This window comes from Phoca vitulina, unplaced genomic scaffold (assembly GCF_004348235.1).
Source record: "Phoca vitulina isolate PV1807 unplaced genomic scaffold, GSC_HSeal_1.0 scaffold13, whole genome shotgun sequence".
In the NCBI taxonomy this organism is placed as follows: domain Eukaryota; kingdom Metazoa; phylum Chordata; class Mammalia; order Carnivora; family Phocidae; genus Phoca; species Phoca vitulina.
In genome coordinates, this window is record NW_022589716.1 from 20,431,941 (window position 1) to 20,449,324 (window position 17,384).

Below are 17,384 nucleotides of genomic sequence, written 5' to 3' on the forward strand. Positions count from 1 at the left end.
GGAGGAAGTGGTGGGGACCCTGCCGCAGGGGGCCGGAGGGCCTGTGGGGGGCGAGGCCAGCGGGCGGCGGCGGCCCTGGCTGCAGCCCCGGCCCCCGCCGCCCCCCCTGCCGCCCCCGCCCGGCCCACGCCCAGAGGCCGCCCCGGAGGCCGCCGCCAGCCGCCAGGTGAGCTCGCTCGGCCGCCGCCGGGGCTGCGGGGGCTGCGGGCCGCCCGACTCCGGGCCCCCGCGCCTTCCCGGGAAAGGGGACCGCCGTCCCCGCCGCGGCATCCCGGCTGCCGCAGCTGGGGGTGGGCTCGTTCCGCGGGGGGGTGGGGGGGGCGGTAGGGGAGGGCGGCGGGGACGCCCGGACCCGGTTGGCCTGGGAGGCGCTCAGGACTAGGAGCCCTGAGGGGGCGCGGCGCGAGGGTCCCTGCGAAGTTGGCGCCCACGCGCACCGGGGCGGGTCTCGAACGCGGGCACTTGCTCCCGGCGCGGTCGGCGAGCCGCGAAGGCCCCGGGTTCCCCTGGGGCCGCCCCCTTCCCTCCCGGGCTCTGGCGGGTGCTCGGCGAGGGGGAAAGAGAAACTTGGAGACCTCCCGGAGGAGTTGTCGGAGCGACCCGGGAGCGCTGTGCCCACCGACCCCCCGGGGCGCCGGGAGCCCGTCGGTGATCTGGATGGGGTGCTTTATTTATTTTTCTCTTTGATTTTGAAAAAAATGGCTATGTGATTGTCCCCATCTTAAGGGGAAGTTGAAAGTGAAGTGGGGGGTTGGGGTTGGTGCTCAAGGAGTAACGTCGCCTTGTGTGTAGAGTTAACACATTTCCGGAGTACAGTGTAGATCATATTGGCATCTTTTCCCAAAAGTCACTTTGATTCAACTTCGATGAGTTTCTCGTAAATGGCAACATTTAGGTGGTGAGAGGTGAGAGGAAACAAGAACAAGTACCGCTGATTTGATCTCCAGTGGGATAGATGCAGTTAGCCATAAGGAGCGTGTCTGAGTTTTAACCCAGGTTTGGTAATTTGTTGAACATAAAGTTATTTTCCAGCTTTCCTGTCCCCCCCAAGTACCGTGCCTCTTCACATCCGGGCTGAAGCAGTTATGTGGGTTGGATTTGGTTGTTTCTGGTTCCTTGCGAAACTTGGGTTCATTCTCCTAGTTTTCTCTTAGATCTTTCAAAGAGGAAGAGTTGTAAATGCAAATGTATGGCAGTGAAATGTGTTTAAACTCTGGCTAGAGATCAGTATATTATATGTAAAATTTTATTCACATGTATGAAGTCAAAACTCCAATAATGTTCTTCAAGAATTAGCACCTTTGACTTTTGGCACAAAGGCAAAAAAACCCAAAAATTACTTCGAGTGAAGATTCTGAGGTATAATTTGACCTCCCCAAGGGTGTGAAGCCTCCCTTGGCCTTAAAATAATACTGGTGTAAACTCCGTGTGCATGGGCATCAGGCCCTGTTCATTTTCTTGGTTTTAGAAGGAAAGAAAATACTCTTAACAAACGGGAGACTCGCTTTAAATCTTAGGTACTACACACTGTAAATTGAAAGTGTCAATTGATTATCTATATATCCCAACTGCATTTTGGTGGGGATGGTTGCTGTTTAAAAGATAATTGTCAAGTGGTGAAATGATGTTCTGTGTAAGCTACTTGTTACTTCATCTTATCATATAATAATTTTGAAACAGTATCTAGTGATAGTGATTTAAAATAATCTTTGGTGTTTATAGCAGAGTATTACCACCCCTTGTAACTGTTAAATTTTCATGAGACATTCTATCTTGGTATTCATAGATGGAGTCCTGGCCACACACTTTTATATATGTTCATTTTGTAACTTAAAAATGTGGACAGTGCTAGAGATTTTGTAAAGCAATGAGAACAAGAGAGATTTGAAAGACTTTAAAGTTTGAGATATACCTAAAAAATAAACATTTCTGAAAGTTCTTGATCCAAGTGGTTCAAAACATCCAAATTTGAGTCTTCGTGAAAATTTTAAAAATCTGCTTGCGAACCACATAATTTAACTTGCAACTGCATTGACATAGATCTATGTGTTGAACATTTAAGAATTCTCTTAATTGACCTTTTTTCATATCATGTATAGTAAAAGGACATGTTTTAGTAAATTTTAGTAGTCTTTTTTCCATGTAATTATATCTTAATGTGTCCATGAATGTTAAAATAGGAAGGATTCAAGCTCTAGACCATACTAATGTTCCTTTCTTTTTTAGGGAAATCTTTGGGCAGAAAGAAGTAGTAGATTCTAAGCTATAACAAAACTGATTTGGGCTTTGAATTTATATGATCTTAGATTTGGTGATTTTACTCAAGTCATTAGATTGCTGATTTCTTGGAGAGTATGGGAGTCTAGTTATGGAAGTTTGTTTATTTATTTAATATTAGCCTTCTGAAATTATAAAGGATGATGAGAGAGCTGGCTCTAAGGTCTTTTCCCCAGGCCTGTGAAATGATGTAGATATTTCTGCAGTATGTTTTTTATTTTTTTTAATTTATTTTTATTTTTTTAAAGATTTTATTTATTTATTTGACAGAGAGAGACACAGCGAGAGAGGGAACACAAGCAGGGGGAGTGGGAGAGGGAGAAGCAGGCTTCCCACAGAGCAGGGAGCCCGATGTGGGGCTCGATGCCGGGCTCGATCCCAGGATCCTGGGATCATGACCTGAGCCGAAGGCAGATGCTTAACGACTGAGCCACCCAGGCACCCCTGCAGTATGTGTTTTAGAGCAAAGGTTGTTCTGGTGTCTTTGGACTTTTAGGGGTTCCATGAATGGGCTTCAAGAGATTCCTGAACTCATGTAGTTGCAACCAAACCTTTTTGTGTGTATGTGTCTTTCTAGGGAGAAGGTCTGTGTTATAAAAGAGGTCCAGAGTGGGGCGCCTGGGTGGCTCAGTCGTTAAGCGTCTGCCTTCGGCTCAGGTCATGGTCCCAGGATCCTGGGATCGAGCCCCACATCGGGCTCCCTGCTCCGTGGGAAGCCTGCTTCTCCCTCTCCCACTCCCCCTGCTTGTGTTCCCTCTCTCGCTGTGTCTCTCTCTGTCAAATAAATAAATAAAATCTTAAAAATAAATAAATAAATAAAATAAAAGAGGTCCAGAGCCCCAAAATGTTAGAGTTGTATGTTTTTATTGAATAAAATGGGAGTTAGAATAATTCTTAAAAGGAAAAAAAGAAAATACAGATCTTTGTGCCCAGTACTTGCTGTTTAAACTTGTCTTTAGCCTAGACATGTGGTCTTAGAGGTGCAAAAACACTTATATTTTGTTGCCACAGCAAAGCATTGCCTGTTGGTTGATAAACCATACACACACATAAAGGGCTTGACATGCTAGTCCTGGGTGCATTGTGGCTGTTTTTAAATTTAAAAATTTAGAGCAGATAGATTGATGGTCAATAAGCAGAGATTTGATCTTGACAACCAGCCCTTGGAGCAAATGGTTCACCCGGCTCCACTCTCTTACTGCTCTCCAGCAAATCTGAAATGTGACTGGGAGGTAATCATTCTAGAAAATCTGTTTTTGCCTTGCCCAAACAGCAGAGCATGATGGGAAAAAGTTTCTCATCAAAACAGACTCAAATTCAAATCTGGCTTCTTTCATTCACTGTACCTACTTAACCTACCTGACCCTCCAGTTCCTCATCTGGATAAAGCCTATGGCAGTAGAGGTGTGAGGAGGCAGGAATGAAGTTTCCTGTGTAAAAAAACCTCTCAACCCCTCATTTGGCCCATGTTAAGGACTTGGCAGCTAGATGTGATAACCACTATTCAACACCGGAATGAACATGTATAAACATGGTACATGGTAATGATATATATTATTTCCCAAAGAATAATGAAAATATTAACAAATTGAAACATTTTTTAAAGATTAGGTTTTCAGAAATGAGTTAGGATTAAGTGGTCCTTACCTTGTAGATATCCGGGGGGGGCGGGGAAAGTTGAAGGAAGATGGTGGTGTACTTGGTAAAGCTGAAGACGTGGGTGCTGGGCATAAAGTGACAGTAACCACCCGCCAGCAACATAGCTGTCTCTTTGTGTAAGATTCCACTTAACTTTTGCTCTTCACTTGTAATTTAAATGAAAAATTTAAACTGAAAAACTGCACTTGTACTTTTCAGCCCATTGTCTCTGAAAGAGTTTGCTCACCTCCTTGTGTTGGGGACCCTCACAGGTACTCCAGGGGCTTCATTAATGGAAGCTACACCTATAACTTTGTCTAGTTCTGGCATTTTTTAAAATGCCTCCACAGTTGGGTACCTGCATCGATTTTTCTCAACAGGGAAAAGAGTCTGGAAGAAATGAATTGTATTTTCCTATCTTTAAACATTGAAAGAAGAGAAGGTATTATGAGTAAGAAGAGAGATACGAATAAAGTACTTAAATGCTTATGGCTGTAAGCGCAAACTTGTTTCCACCGTTTCTGTGGTCTTTTCCTTTCCTTTATTTGTGGTGAGCATTCATGCCCACTGCCTTTAAGTGGGGTAGTGGTATGAACACAAGCTCTGAGTGGTTGTGACGCCCATTTCCTAAGCTTTCTGGTTGTGCTCAGCTTGAGCTATCCAGCCTCTCTCAGTCTGGAGGAGGTGAGCATTAGATGAGATAATAAAAGCAAAAGGCTTTGCTCAGCCCTAGGCCCCTAGTAGAAATACTTAAAGGTGGTAGCCATCTTGAGGATGGTTTTATTCTTGTCTTGTGAAGGAAAAGCTAGTATGTTCTTTTGGAATATTCCTATGTAAGCCTTTAGGGGTCATCCTACTTTGAACTCATAAAAGCCTTTCACATCTTTCTGGTTACCATGGGCAGATACCCCAGCAGCTATAGGACCTATTAGACCTGTCTGCTGTTCTTGGCTGTGGGGTTGCATTCTCTGTTAGGCTGGCAGGTGATATCTAAATCTTAGCTTTTTCAGGGGCCAAACCAACAAGCGTGCCCAGGTTTGGAGCCATAATCCATTCAAAACTACATGATTTCATGGCCTAGAACAGAGATGAGCAAACTTTCTGAAAGGACACCATCGTAAATATTTTCCAGTTTGTCAGTATCCCCTTCCCCACCCCCCATATCTCTGTCACACCTGTGCAACTCTACCAGTGTATTTAGAAAGCAGCCAGAGACATAAGCGAATGGCCATGGCTGTGTTCCACCAAAACTTTGTGGACACTGACATTTGAATTTTATATAATTTTTATGTGCCATGAAATAAGTTTTTATTTGTTTGAAACATTTAAAAATGTTAAAGCTCTTCTGGGCTCATGATGTGTACAGCCAGCAGGTGGATTTGACCCCTAGGCCATAGTTTGCTGACTTCTTGCCTAGAAGAATGTTAGACTCCTAAGTCCTATAGGTCTGTGGCATCACCAAGCTATACCACCCACCCCCACCCCCACCACTGCATACACATTGTCATTTGCCTCCTCAAGTATTCCATGCTTTTGGTATGGCAGCATTATCTAAGGCCCCTGTCTTCCTCCATTAGGATGAAACTCCATCAGGTTAGTTCTTCTTAGTTATAGTATGTGGCCTTCCCTTCTTAGCACATGTATCGTTATATCACCAGGAAGTTTTATTTATTGCTAAAAATGTTCTCACCTTGCCCAGTTTTCCATAAAGCTTGATGTTTGAACCCTGTCCTGTGTGATGGTTTTGAAAGGAATCTATGCCTTTGGAGCTGTCTCATGCTTCAAGTTCCTCTTGTCCCCTTTTCCTAGAAAGGATATAACTGATACTAGGCCCTCAGGCTGCTAACTAGACACTCTTACCTTAAGGAAATCTGTATTTGGACTCCCCCACTCTCTTTCTGCATGATGTTTGGTGAAATAAAGCACACAAAGATTCCTCTTGTGCTCTAACCCCTGGAGATTAGCTCCAGGATTGATGTGTGCAGAGCATGTAGATGTCTATGTCTGTGTGTAATTTCATCCGGCCATCACTGAAGCTCTGAGGGCTGCTGCTTTTAGTTTCACCTTTTCTCTCTCTCCTCTCTCGACCCTTCTCTCTTGGTCATTGTATGGGATGCAGATTTGGTGACCTGGTAGTTGCTGTAACTGATTGGTTTATTTTTTGCCTCCCTTCCTGCCTTTTAACATTCTCTACTAATCTGCTTGTTTTGCAGCAAGTGTGTTCTTTTTGGAGTATAACTTTTCAAAACAATATTATGCTGAAGTTATTGGGTATTTTAGAATCTTCCCCCTTCCAATTGTAAACGTAATGTAGTATCAGAGTTATGCATCAGTATTTTAGATATTTATTTATTTTTTTTTTTAAAGATTTTTATTTTTGACAGAGCACAAGCAGGGGAAGCAGCAGGCAGAGGGAGAGGAAGAAGCAGGCTTCCCGCAGAGCAGGGAGCCCGATGCGGGGCTCGATCCCAGGACCCTGGGATCATGACCTGAGCCGAAGGCAGATGCTTAACCGTCTGAGCCACCCACGCGCCCCAGTGTTTTAGATATTTAGAGATAAGATGCAGTTTTAAAAATATTTTGCCATTTTATGTAGATAGTACTAATGTTATTAGTCTTAAATTTTTAAGGGTTTCCTTTTTTTTAAAAAAAAAGGTAAATTTGGTATATATTTTCTAAATGACAATTTGGGCAATATGCATCCAAAGTCACAAATGAAATGGCAAGTCAAAATCTAGAAATTTATCTTAAACAATTGGTCAAATGTGCATAGATGTGTGTACCAGACTGCTCACTGCCTTTTCTTTTTATAATAGCAGAACATTGAAAGTAATCCAAATGTCTATTAATAAAGGATTGATTAGGTCCATTAGGACCTACCCATGCAGTGACATACTGTACAGTCTTTAAAAAGGATGATGTAGGGGGCGCCTTGTTGGCTCAGTCAGTAGAGCGTGCAGACTCTTGATCTTGGGGTTGTGAGTTCGAACCCTACATTGGGAGTAGAGATTACTTTAAAAAATCTTTAAAAAAAAGTGATGCAGGTCGATATTCTTTGATGTGGAATGATGTTTAGAAGAAGGTAACATGAGAATATAATGTGTGATTTTTTTTTTTAATGATTTTTTAAAGGTGGGCAAAAGCTCTGTATATAGAAACCTAAAAGAAGGTATCTTAAAGGATATACAGAGTAATACGAACTTGTTATCTCTAGGTAATAAGATTGTGGGTGATTTTTTTAAAAAATGTTTTTCTCAAAAAAAAAAAACTGTCTTTCTCAATTTTTCTTTTTATGTAGCATGTGCTGCTTTTATAATCAGGAAAAAATAATAAAGCTATTGAAGAATAAATATAGTAATTAAAATATTTCCTATTTGTGGCTAGTTGAACTCTCATGACTGCTTTCATTCATAGTCTGTGTTGTAATAGAAGTGAACTACATTTCTCATATACCTTAAAAATGTTTTCTGTTTTACTAATAAGCAAGAATGTTTTCCATACATTTTTTTTTTTTAAGATTTTATTTATTTATTTGACAGAGAGAGACACAGCAAGAGCAGGAACACAAGCAGGGGGAGTGGGAGAGGGAGAAGCAGGCTTCCCGCCGAGCAGGGAGCCCGTTGCGGGGCTCTGTCTCAGGACCCCAGGATCATGACCTGAGCCGAAGACAGACGCTTAACGACTGAGCCACCCAAGTGCCCCTGTTTTCCAGACTTTAACAGGAAAGAAAAAAAAATCCATACAGGACTAAATAACAGTTTTCAGAAGAAACGCACTGAAACAGACATTTCATGATAGTATGTTGTGCCTCATTTCTTGCTGTGAAAGATTTTCTTCCATTGAGATTCCTGTAAAATCATTAAGGAGTTCAGATGTATGGAGGCAGTATAGGGTAGTGTTTAAAAGCCTGAGCTCCGCTACTTACTGTCTGTGTTACTTTTAGCCATTTATGGCCTCGGTCTCCTCCTCTATAAAATGTGGGCAATACTGGGGCACCTAGCTGGTTCAGTTGGTAGAGCATGCATGCAACTCTTGATCTCGGGGTCATGAGTTCAAGCCTCATTGGGTGTAAAGCTGAATGAATGAATGAATGAATGAATGAAAATGTAGGCAATACCTCGCTAAGTTGTTGTGAAGATTAAACGAAGCAAGTGCTTAGCAGAGTTCCAGATACTTAGCAGTAACTAAGGAGGAAGAAGTGGTGGGACAAATAAGGGTATATAATAATAATAGTAGTGACAGTGATGATAATAATATTGGTGATGATAATATTGGCTGCTAATATTTCCCTCCTTCTAGAGGCTTGCATGAGGGCAGAGCCTTGTTTGCCACATTCACCAGCCTAAACCCTCTGACCAGACCAGGTACCTTGGCCAAGACAGGAGTGTGGTCTAGGTTCACCTAGTCATCAGTCATGCTCCCTTTAGCGTGCTATCTCTGTGTACACTGTCAAAAAAAATGTTCCGGGGCTAACAGCTCACTAGCATTTACGGAGTTGTTACTCCGTAAATATTTGTTGTATGGATGGTGACCTAAAGCAAGCATTTCCTTCCTCTTGACAGTGCATGGTGAACTTTTAAAAGAGGGTTTTGGTCATCTTTATAAAGTATATGGAAGAAAATGTCAGGTGCAAAAACTGTTAAAAGGGGAATCTTGTTTTGATTTCTCCTATTTGAATGAATCATACCAATTTTGTTTCACTTTTTTTCTCTTAGCTAGTTACTTCAGTCTTAGCTCAACTCTGTGTGCACCTGCATCCTTGTGGTGTACCTGTGATAATTTTAGAAACTTTTCACTTTATTTTCACTTAAGTTATTTTGGTTTGGGAGTATGTTTTACTTTCCACCCTAAACCCCCAAGTTCTGAGATATATTTCAATGTTTCTATGAATTTAGAAACGTTGACCTGGCTATGAAGAATGAGAAGTATAAAACCACATCTGGCTGTGACATACTTATTTGCAAACACTGGGGCTTTGGATTTGTTTGTAGGAAATTTTAGGAAATGCATGGAATAAAAAAAACGTAGAAATACTATGATAATTGATGAAGTATACCTATCAGTTACATGTTGCACAGTGAGAAGAACCCGCTCCAAAACTTTGTGGCTTACAATAATGACCATTTATTTGCACACAATTAGGGCAGGGTAGTTCTTCCACTGCTCTTGTTTGGCCTGAGGTCACTGATGTGGCTGTTGTCATCTGCAGTCTCCAGTCAGAGCTGATTGGTCTAGGGATCTGTCTAGCTGGGACAGCTCATCGGACCACCACACAATCTCTTCTTCCAGCAGTTAGACTACGTTATCCTCACATGGAGACATTGTGTTTCAAGGTGAAAGCTGCAAGGCTTCTTGAGGCCTAGGCTTAGAAGTCACACAGAGTCACTCTGCCACATTCTCTTGGTCAAGGCAAGCCACAAGCCCAGTCCAGAATCAAGGGTTGAAAGTAGGCACCACCTTTTGATGGAAGATGCTGCAAAGTACAGATCACAAGTCATGCTGACAGCAGTTGGCGGGGGGGTGGGGGCGTGGCAGCTGTATTGTTGTGGCCATCTTTGTGAAGAGTATGCCCTTTGCTGTTGTATATTAACCCTTGTTTGACATGACTGATAAACTCTGCAGTGAGGCATAGGGTTAAGTGCTTCCCTGTGTTATCTCTTGGGATAAGGGCTTTATGAGGTAGGTACTATTATTACTCCCATTTTAAAGTTGTGATAAGTGAACCTTAGGGAGGTTATGTAACTTGCCCTAGATCTTTTACCTAGTTAGGGGCAGATTCTAAAAGTTATGGGAAGTTTATCCCTGTATCAGTGCTTAAATCCATTGCTAAAGAAATTTGCGTGGATGGGGGGAGCATATCTTGAGAAATCTCAGAAGGAAAATGCAATATCTTAAAATTTTACATGAATTCTGTATTCTACTCCATGATACATCCCTTTGTTTTACCATAAAACTAGTATTTTAAAATTACTTGTCAAATTTTACCTCCCAAATCTTTGAGAAAATAGATTCTCCTAGACTGAAAATAATAGCTAATCAGCTAAAGGTCTTCGGCTGTAAGTAGTGGAAACAAAATTGGACTGCCCTAAGCAAAAAAGGAGGTTACTGGAAGGATGTGGTGTAGCTCCCCGAATTGACAATAGAGCTGAAGAACCAGGCCTCAGTGGACAGTCTTCACAGGGTGCTGGCCTTATTAACCTTTCCAGCTTTTTGTTAACTCCACCCTCTACTAAGAGTGTATCTCTCGGGGTCAGCCTGGGTCCTGGAAGATGCCTTGTTTCCTGCTTCACCAAGAAAGTGCCTACTGGGGTGGGGGGGTTGTTCCCCAGTAGGGGAGTGAATGCAGGGCTGATAAAACCAACAGATGTCCACTATCTGAACATTTGTGCAAGCTGCTTTGTGCATTATTGATCCCATTTACTATTTGCAACATGCTGATGACCCCTGGTTCACCCCTTTCCCTCTCAACCCCACATGCCTCTAAAGGTTCTTAAGCCCCAGTTTGAGAAGCAGTTTTGTGACTCCGCCATCTCTTTCCATTTCCACTAATAGTAAGTGCTTACCATTCCAAGGGCAATAACGTATTTATCCGTTTTTTACTTAGTAATCTTTTCTATCATTTCCCTGATTTTTATTATTTTTTTAAAGATTTATTTATTTATTTTAGATGGGGGAGGGGGAGGGTCAGAGAGAGAGAGAGAGAGAATCTCAAGCAGGCTCCATGCCTAGTGTGAGTCCAAAGTGGGGCTCGATCTCATGACCCTGATATGACTTGAACCGAAATCGAGTAGGACGCTTAACCGACTAAGCCAACCAGCACCCCATTTCCCTGATTTTTTTTTTTTTTTTTTAAAGATTTTATTTATTTACTTGAGACAGAATGAGAGAGAGAGAGAGCACATGAGAGGGGGGAGGGTCAGAGGGAGAAGCAGGCTCCCTGCCGAGCAGGGAGCCCGATGCGGGACTCAGTCCAGGGACTCCAGGATCATGACCTGAGCCGAAGGCAGTCGCTTAACCAACTGAGCCACCCAGGCGCCCCCCCATTTCCCTGATTTTTAAAAGAAAATCATATGAACTATAATTTAGCCATTTATTGGTAACAGGGTTCCTGTTAGGAATAGTTTTACCTAGTTCATAGTGATTCCCTTAGGCCACAGTGAGATACAGTTATTGGCCCCTGCCCTGAATGTCCCCACATTATCCTGCTTCTGTTTTTCTGTTTTCTCCACCTGTTCTAGTGGCTTTCATTGTAACCTTGCTAATACTTAAAAATAGATATTTTAAATCTTACAGATTATGGGTCCAAGGAACAACCTACATTTATATAGCCTTTAGCTGTAAGTTAAACCATGTTTCTAGCAGTAAAATGTTGGCGTAAGTACAGTGTGATTTTTTTCAGAGCATTTTCAAGTATATACTCCTATTTTTAATAATCTTTTGAAGTCAGAGAAAAGCATATTTTTCCTGTTTTTCAGCTGAGCAGATGGTTTAGAAAAGGTAAGCAATTTCCCCTGCGATATAGGACTGTTGGCAGGAAAACCTAGGTATTCTGACTACCCATGCCTTTGTTGTGGACGGTTCAAGAAGGCTGGTTTCCCAACTAGAGAAGCCTCTCTTCTGGTTTCTCAGGTTTCTGGGCTGAATTGGAGATGTGTGAATATATATTGGGACACTGGTGTGTAATGGAGGTATCTAGTCCTCACCTTGGCCATTAGTAGCCACTTTTGTTTATTCTTGCTTTGGAGGCCCAGCCTCTTTTTATATCCCCATAGATAGCCAGTTGAGAAGCCAATTTGTCCCACCTCTTCTTGCCATGATTAGCTGGTTTTGAAGTACCTCTTGGAGCCCTTCAGTCTGGCCTTTTTTACTTCCCCACGGTGTAATTACCACCTTGTGGTATAGTCACTTGTCTTCCCAACCCCTGGACTCTTTTTTTTAAATGGTCTTCTCTGTTTTCTGCTGTTGAGGCCCACCACTACAAGGGATTTTGAGAGGAGTGTTTGACACTTTTGTTTAATTAGGGTCTCCAGAAGGGTTCTGTTAACAATAGGGTTGTATGTTAGGCCCTTCCCCCTTGCTTGTAAAGTTTCACTGTAGTCTGAACCATTAATGTGATCATAGTGTTAATATGGTGGTTCTTATTTAGCCAAAACTTTTTATAGAGACATCTCAAGACTTTTCTGTAGCTTTTAGAACATTGTCCTAACATTTAACACTAATTTTTACATTGTCTTTTTCTAATTTGTTTCAGGTGCTGATTTCTACAGCTTCTAAACATGTTAACACTTAATACTAATCAAAAACTGTCTTTTTCTCTTGCATTTCTAATTGTCTCATGGTCTCATTTTTGCAAGCATTTTGAACCTTTAGAATCCTTGAACTTAATCCTGAAAAGAGTGCTAGCAAAGTTCTTCATTGAAAAATGCATACTTGGGGCACCTGGATGGCTCAGTTGGTTAAGCATTAGACTCTTTTTTTTTTTTTTTTTAAGATTTTATTTATTTATTTGACAGAGACAGAGACAGCGAGAGCAGGAACACAAGCAGGGGGAGTGGGAGAGGGAGAAGCAGGCTCCCCGCTGAGCAGGGAGCCCCATGTGGGACTCGATCCCAGGACTCCGGGACCACGACCGGAGCCGAAGGCAGCCGCCCAACGAGTGAGCCACCCAGGCGCCCAAGCATTCAACTCTTGATTTCGGCTCAGGTTATGATCTCAGGGCTGTGGGATCGAGCTCCATTCTAGGCACAGAGTCTGTTTGTCCCCGTCCCTCTGCTCCTCCTCTCCCTCTCTTTCTTTCTCAAATAAATCTTTTTTTTTTTTTTTTAAGATTTTATTTATTTATTTATTTGACAGAGAGAGACAGCGAGAGAGGGAACACAAGTAGGGGGAGTGGGAGAGGGAGAAGCAGGCTTCCCGCCGAGCAGGGAGCCCGATGTGGGGCTTGATCCCAGGACCCTGAGATCATGACCTGAGCCAAAGGCAGACGCTTAACAACTGAGCCACCCAGGTGCCCCTCTCAAATAAATCTTAAAAAAAAAAAAAGTGCATACTTTTCATCTGTTTATATTTTGTTCACGCTGTTAAGTTTTTTGTTTTTTTGTTTGTGCTTTGTTTTTTGCTGTTTTTAAGTTTTAGTGTTCTGAACTCAAAGACATTTTTAGTGTTTTGGAACATATGTCCTCTTAGCTGCCCTAAAAAGAGATATTTAAGACTCCATTCGCTGCTCCTTCCACTACCCATCCTGTTGATTATTATTGTTCTGGTAGGTATAACTATAAATCATTTGGAAATCGAAGTTAGAAAAGAGACCATTTGCCATTACATTAGGACAGTTTAAAAGGAATCACTTGTTCAAATTTACTAGCTTCCTGAAGCTAGTAAAAATGTTTATGGTTTTCAAGATTCCCTGTGAATATATTTCAACACTACAAGACAGTGAGTTAACACGTGTTCAGCTATTATAGATTATGAGAATGGTAGCTCCTAGAAAAGGTAGTATTCCAGTTTTCTGTTTAGAACTGTAATGGAGCTAAACTGAAAAATCAGTTGTCCTAGTAAACAGAAGGCACGATGTGATAGTAGGCAGGTTTCTTAGTGTGTCTGTTGCTTTAGCTAAGAGCCAGCCACGATTGGCTTTCCTTTCCATAGATCTGGTGTCAAGTATTAATCAGCTGTAGACTGGAAAGTTTTTATTGGCTAGCATTTGTAAGTGGAAGAAACACCAGTCTGTTTTTTATCTGTAGTCTCTTAACCATTTAACTGCATATGATATCATCTGTGTGGTGTTCTTAGAGAGAAACAGTTCCTTTAAAAAAAAAAAAACCTGAATTAGTACTGCAGCATATGAAAATAGTGAACGTTGACCTTGAAGAGTCTAAATGATCTAAATTAAGGTTGTGATGTGTACTAGAAAAAAAATTGCATGTTAAAACTAGTATTCTTGTTTTTCACATTTTGAATAGTTTCTTAATTTTAAAACAAGAGTTATAAAATGTACTGAAAATCTTAAAATACACAAAAGCTAAAAAATATGACTTTGATTTTAAGTTTTAAGAATTCCATAAAAAAAAAGGGGAGCCTATCAGCTAGGGGCTGAGGCTGGGTCACCTTTAGGGCGCCAGGAAGGAAGAATTTGGCCCTGGCGACCATGGTGTGATGTGGTTCAAGATTCTGCCTGGGATCGGTATCATGGCTGTGTGCTTTGTCATCCCCTGCATAGCTGTGGTGCACATCCACAGGTTCAGTAACGGGGGCAAGGAGAAATGGGTTTCCTATTATCCATATCTGGAGTTTGATGAAAAGAGATAGGCGTGTCTCTGGAGTTAATCATTACTATGCGTCAGAGGATTTGGAGAATATTGATTAAGGAAGCATTTTCCTGACTGTTGAAAAATGACTTGGTTATGCTCATCTACCCCTTCTAGAAGGTTATGCAGTGTATTAATGTAGTACATAATAAAAACAAAAAGTTAAAAAGAATTCCATAAAAAAAAAGAATTACATAAATTAGGTTCTCATGGAAAACTGAAATTTCTGAATGCTTGCAAGGTTTTTGTTTAATAACTTTTTCCTGATTGCAAAAATGAAGTGTTTGATTTGTTAATCTCCTCTTAGAACAGCGAACCGCTAAGAAAAAATAGGTGTTTGTAGAAAAATTGGAAAGTTTCACAAATACACAGAAGCAGATAACAGTTACTCATACTTTTACCACCCAAAGATACCACTACTAATATTTGATGTAGATCCACCCAGCTGGTTATAGAGTTGCCCAATTAAATATCCTTTGGAATGAATGCTTACAAGTAAGGATAATGAAGAGTAGAAATGTATATATAGTGTGGCTCAGTGGGTTAAGTTTCGTTAATCTCACTGCCTCTCAGGTGTTTCCAAGAGCTGAAGACAGGGGCTTCTCCCCCCCAACCCCAGTTTGAGAGAAGAGAGCTATCCTGCCCTTTGGCTAGCCTTGGCTAAAGTGAGGCAGAGGATCTTTTCTGCAGACTTCCCTCTGTCTGCCTAAGTCTTTTATCTTAGCAACTGTTGTTAACTCTGAATGTCTACGGGTTGCAGAGGGAGACATTTGGAGTTCTCGGTGGAGTAGCTTGTTGAATAAGCCACATCAGTTCTTCTTCTTCATCTTTTTTTTTTTTTTTAAGGTTTTATTTATTTGAGAGGCGGAAAGAGAGCGCGGTGCATGAGAGTGCACAAGCAGGGGGAGCGGCAGGCAGAGGGAGAAGCAGACTCCCCGCTGAGCAGGGAGCCCAGACTTGTGCGGCTCGATCCCAGGACCCCGGGATCATGACCTGAGCCGAAGGCAGACGCTGAACCGACTGAGCCACCCAGGAGCCCCTAAGCCACATCAGTTCTTTTCAGCCCCCTAGAAGAATTCTTTAAATAGGATCTTACTCAAAAGAATGTCCCAATATTCAGAAATAGAGTCACCTTCAGGTTACTTGTACTAAGTGAAAACAAGGCGGAGTGGTTAGACACTCCCAGGTGATTTCAATTAACATCTAACCTCAAATCCAGTCGACTTGATAAAAGAAAAATCCGAAGGAGCTCAGAGCAGATTATGGTATAAGCATATGCCAGTCCTCTCCAGTGGAAAAGAAAAGTGCTAATCTGGTCAGATCTGTTAAAGAGACAGGCAAGGCTGAACAAAGCAGAATTTTCTCATCCTGCTCATCCTTTGCCTTAGTGTAGAAGAAAGATTTAACCCGGGATGAAAGAGAAAGAAGGAAAGATGGGCAGGTGGCTAGTAATAAAAGATGGTTGGCTTTCTTTCTGTGTGCCTTGGCCTAGTGGTAAGCAGATCCCTAGGTCTGAGAAACTAGCCAAGTGAAGTGCCGCACAGGACAACTTCCCCAGGCAGGGATACAGCTTCTTGGTGTTCTGGGTGAAAATACAGCGCTGACTTTGATCCCAAGCTCTTAGTGAGAGGAAACCCAGGGAGAAGTAGGAGGAAGTAGCATCTCTTTGTAAACGTTTTATTCTTGACATGTAACAGACTCCTGCTTAGAGAATTGTGTCAGCCCCTCCATTCTGCCAGCTGTCGTAGCTGTCGTTCGGGAGCGCCCTCCTGTGTTCTCCTACACTGACCAGTTTAAAAGGTGTCATTTCTGCCTGAGAATTATAAGAGCTTACACGCAGTGCTTGGTATGAAGGAATTGCTTTGGAAGATGAATAACCATTGTGATGATAACTGCTATATGCAAAAGAGGGAGATTGATGGTTTTACAAGTCTGTGGTTTGAATTCTTAGGTCTGGCAGGAAACCAAGCCCATTCAGATGGTTCTGGAGACTAATGAAAGGATTATTTTCAGAGGAATGCCAGAGTTAAGGGTGATGTTGGGACTCCTATAATCTGTGGAACCAACCACAATGGAAAGCCATTATCACCATTGGGTCCAAAGGAGCAAAGAGAAGAAATAGCTTTACTGGAGTCCAACGAGAGAGCTGGAGCCACAGAGGGGGGCCCTGGAGGATTCAGCCACTGCCTGAATTTGTAGCCAAGAGCAGAGAGGGAATAAGGAAGCAATACTCCCTCCCCCACTTTCTTTCCTCCCTCTCTCTTTGATCTTCTTCCGGTGCCTTCTACTGGCCAAACCCACCTGGAGGCCCCCTTGCTTTTAACCCAGTGGTTCTACCCATAAAGGTCAAGTCTTTGGGGGCACAGAGCAGGGCCAGAGGGGTGGAAAATTGGTCTGGCGATGGAGAGAGGGCAATCAAATGGAGAATTACTAGCACACACTAGTAGCATATTCATAATTGCACTTTCATCATGTTAAGACATCATTCTCATCTCCTGAAATCCCAAAATAAACCTTAAAGCATGTGAACTATTATGACTCAGTTGTATCTTTTAATATAAATAGTCCAAGCAGTTATCCTACCCTTATCAAATTAATTAAATATTCAAAGAAATAATATGAACAATTCTGAGAAGAATTGGAAAATCACTGAAAGACCTTCTGTTGGGGCATTTTGTTCTTGATTAAAATTAAACTAAGATTTTAAAAAAAATATGCATGTGAACTGTACAAGTGATATATCCTAAAATACAAAAATTGTACTTTTAATCACACATTGGTGAAGGTTTTTTGTTGTTAGAATTAAGCTGCAGCAGTACCCTGGCTGGCTCAGTCCATAGAGCATGCAACTCTTGATCTTGGGGTGATTTCAAGACCCTATTGGGTGTAGAGATTACTTAAAAATAAAATCTTAAAAAAAAAAAAAGCTGCAAAAGGGAAGTGGAACTTTTTTTTTTTAAAGTCTCTGCATATTATCCTTTCAGATCTATTTAACTAAGGTGGATAAATTGGCATGAAGATTCTTACTCAGCCAATCTAGAAATACAAGAAAAGATTTTAAGCTAGGGGCGCCTGGGTGGCTCAGTCGTTAAGCGTCTGCCTTCGGCTCAGGTCATGATCCCAGGATCCTGGGATCGAGCCCCTCATCGGGCTCCCTGCTCA

The 17,384-nt window shown here is 42.0% G+C and overlaps 1 protein-coding gene and 1 pseudogene across 1 annotated transcript in view; both read left to right on the plus strand.

Annotated features, from left to right (window-relative positions):
- Window positions 1-118: 118 nt before the first annotated feature.
- Window positions 119-17,384, plus strand: part of ATXN7 (ataxin 7) — a 136,256-nt gene continuing 118,990 nt past the window's right edge. The window contains exon 1 of the mRNA XM_032411687.1: window positions 119-166. The gene's annotated coding sequence lies outside the window, so the exon portion shown is untranslated. The remainder of the gene's footprint in view (window positions 167-17,384) is intronic.
- On the plus strand, window positions 13,942-14,319 carry LOC116636696 (annotated as a pseudogene).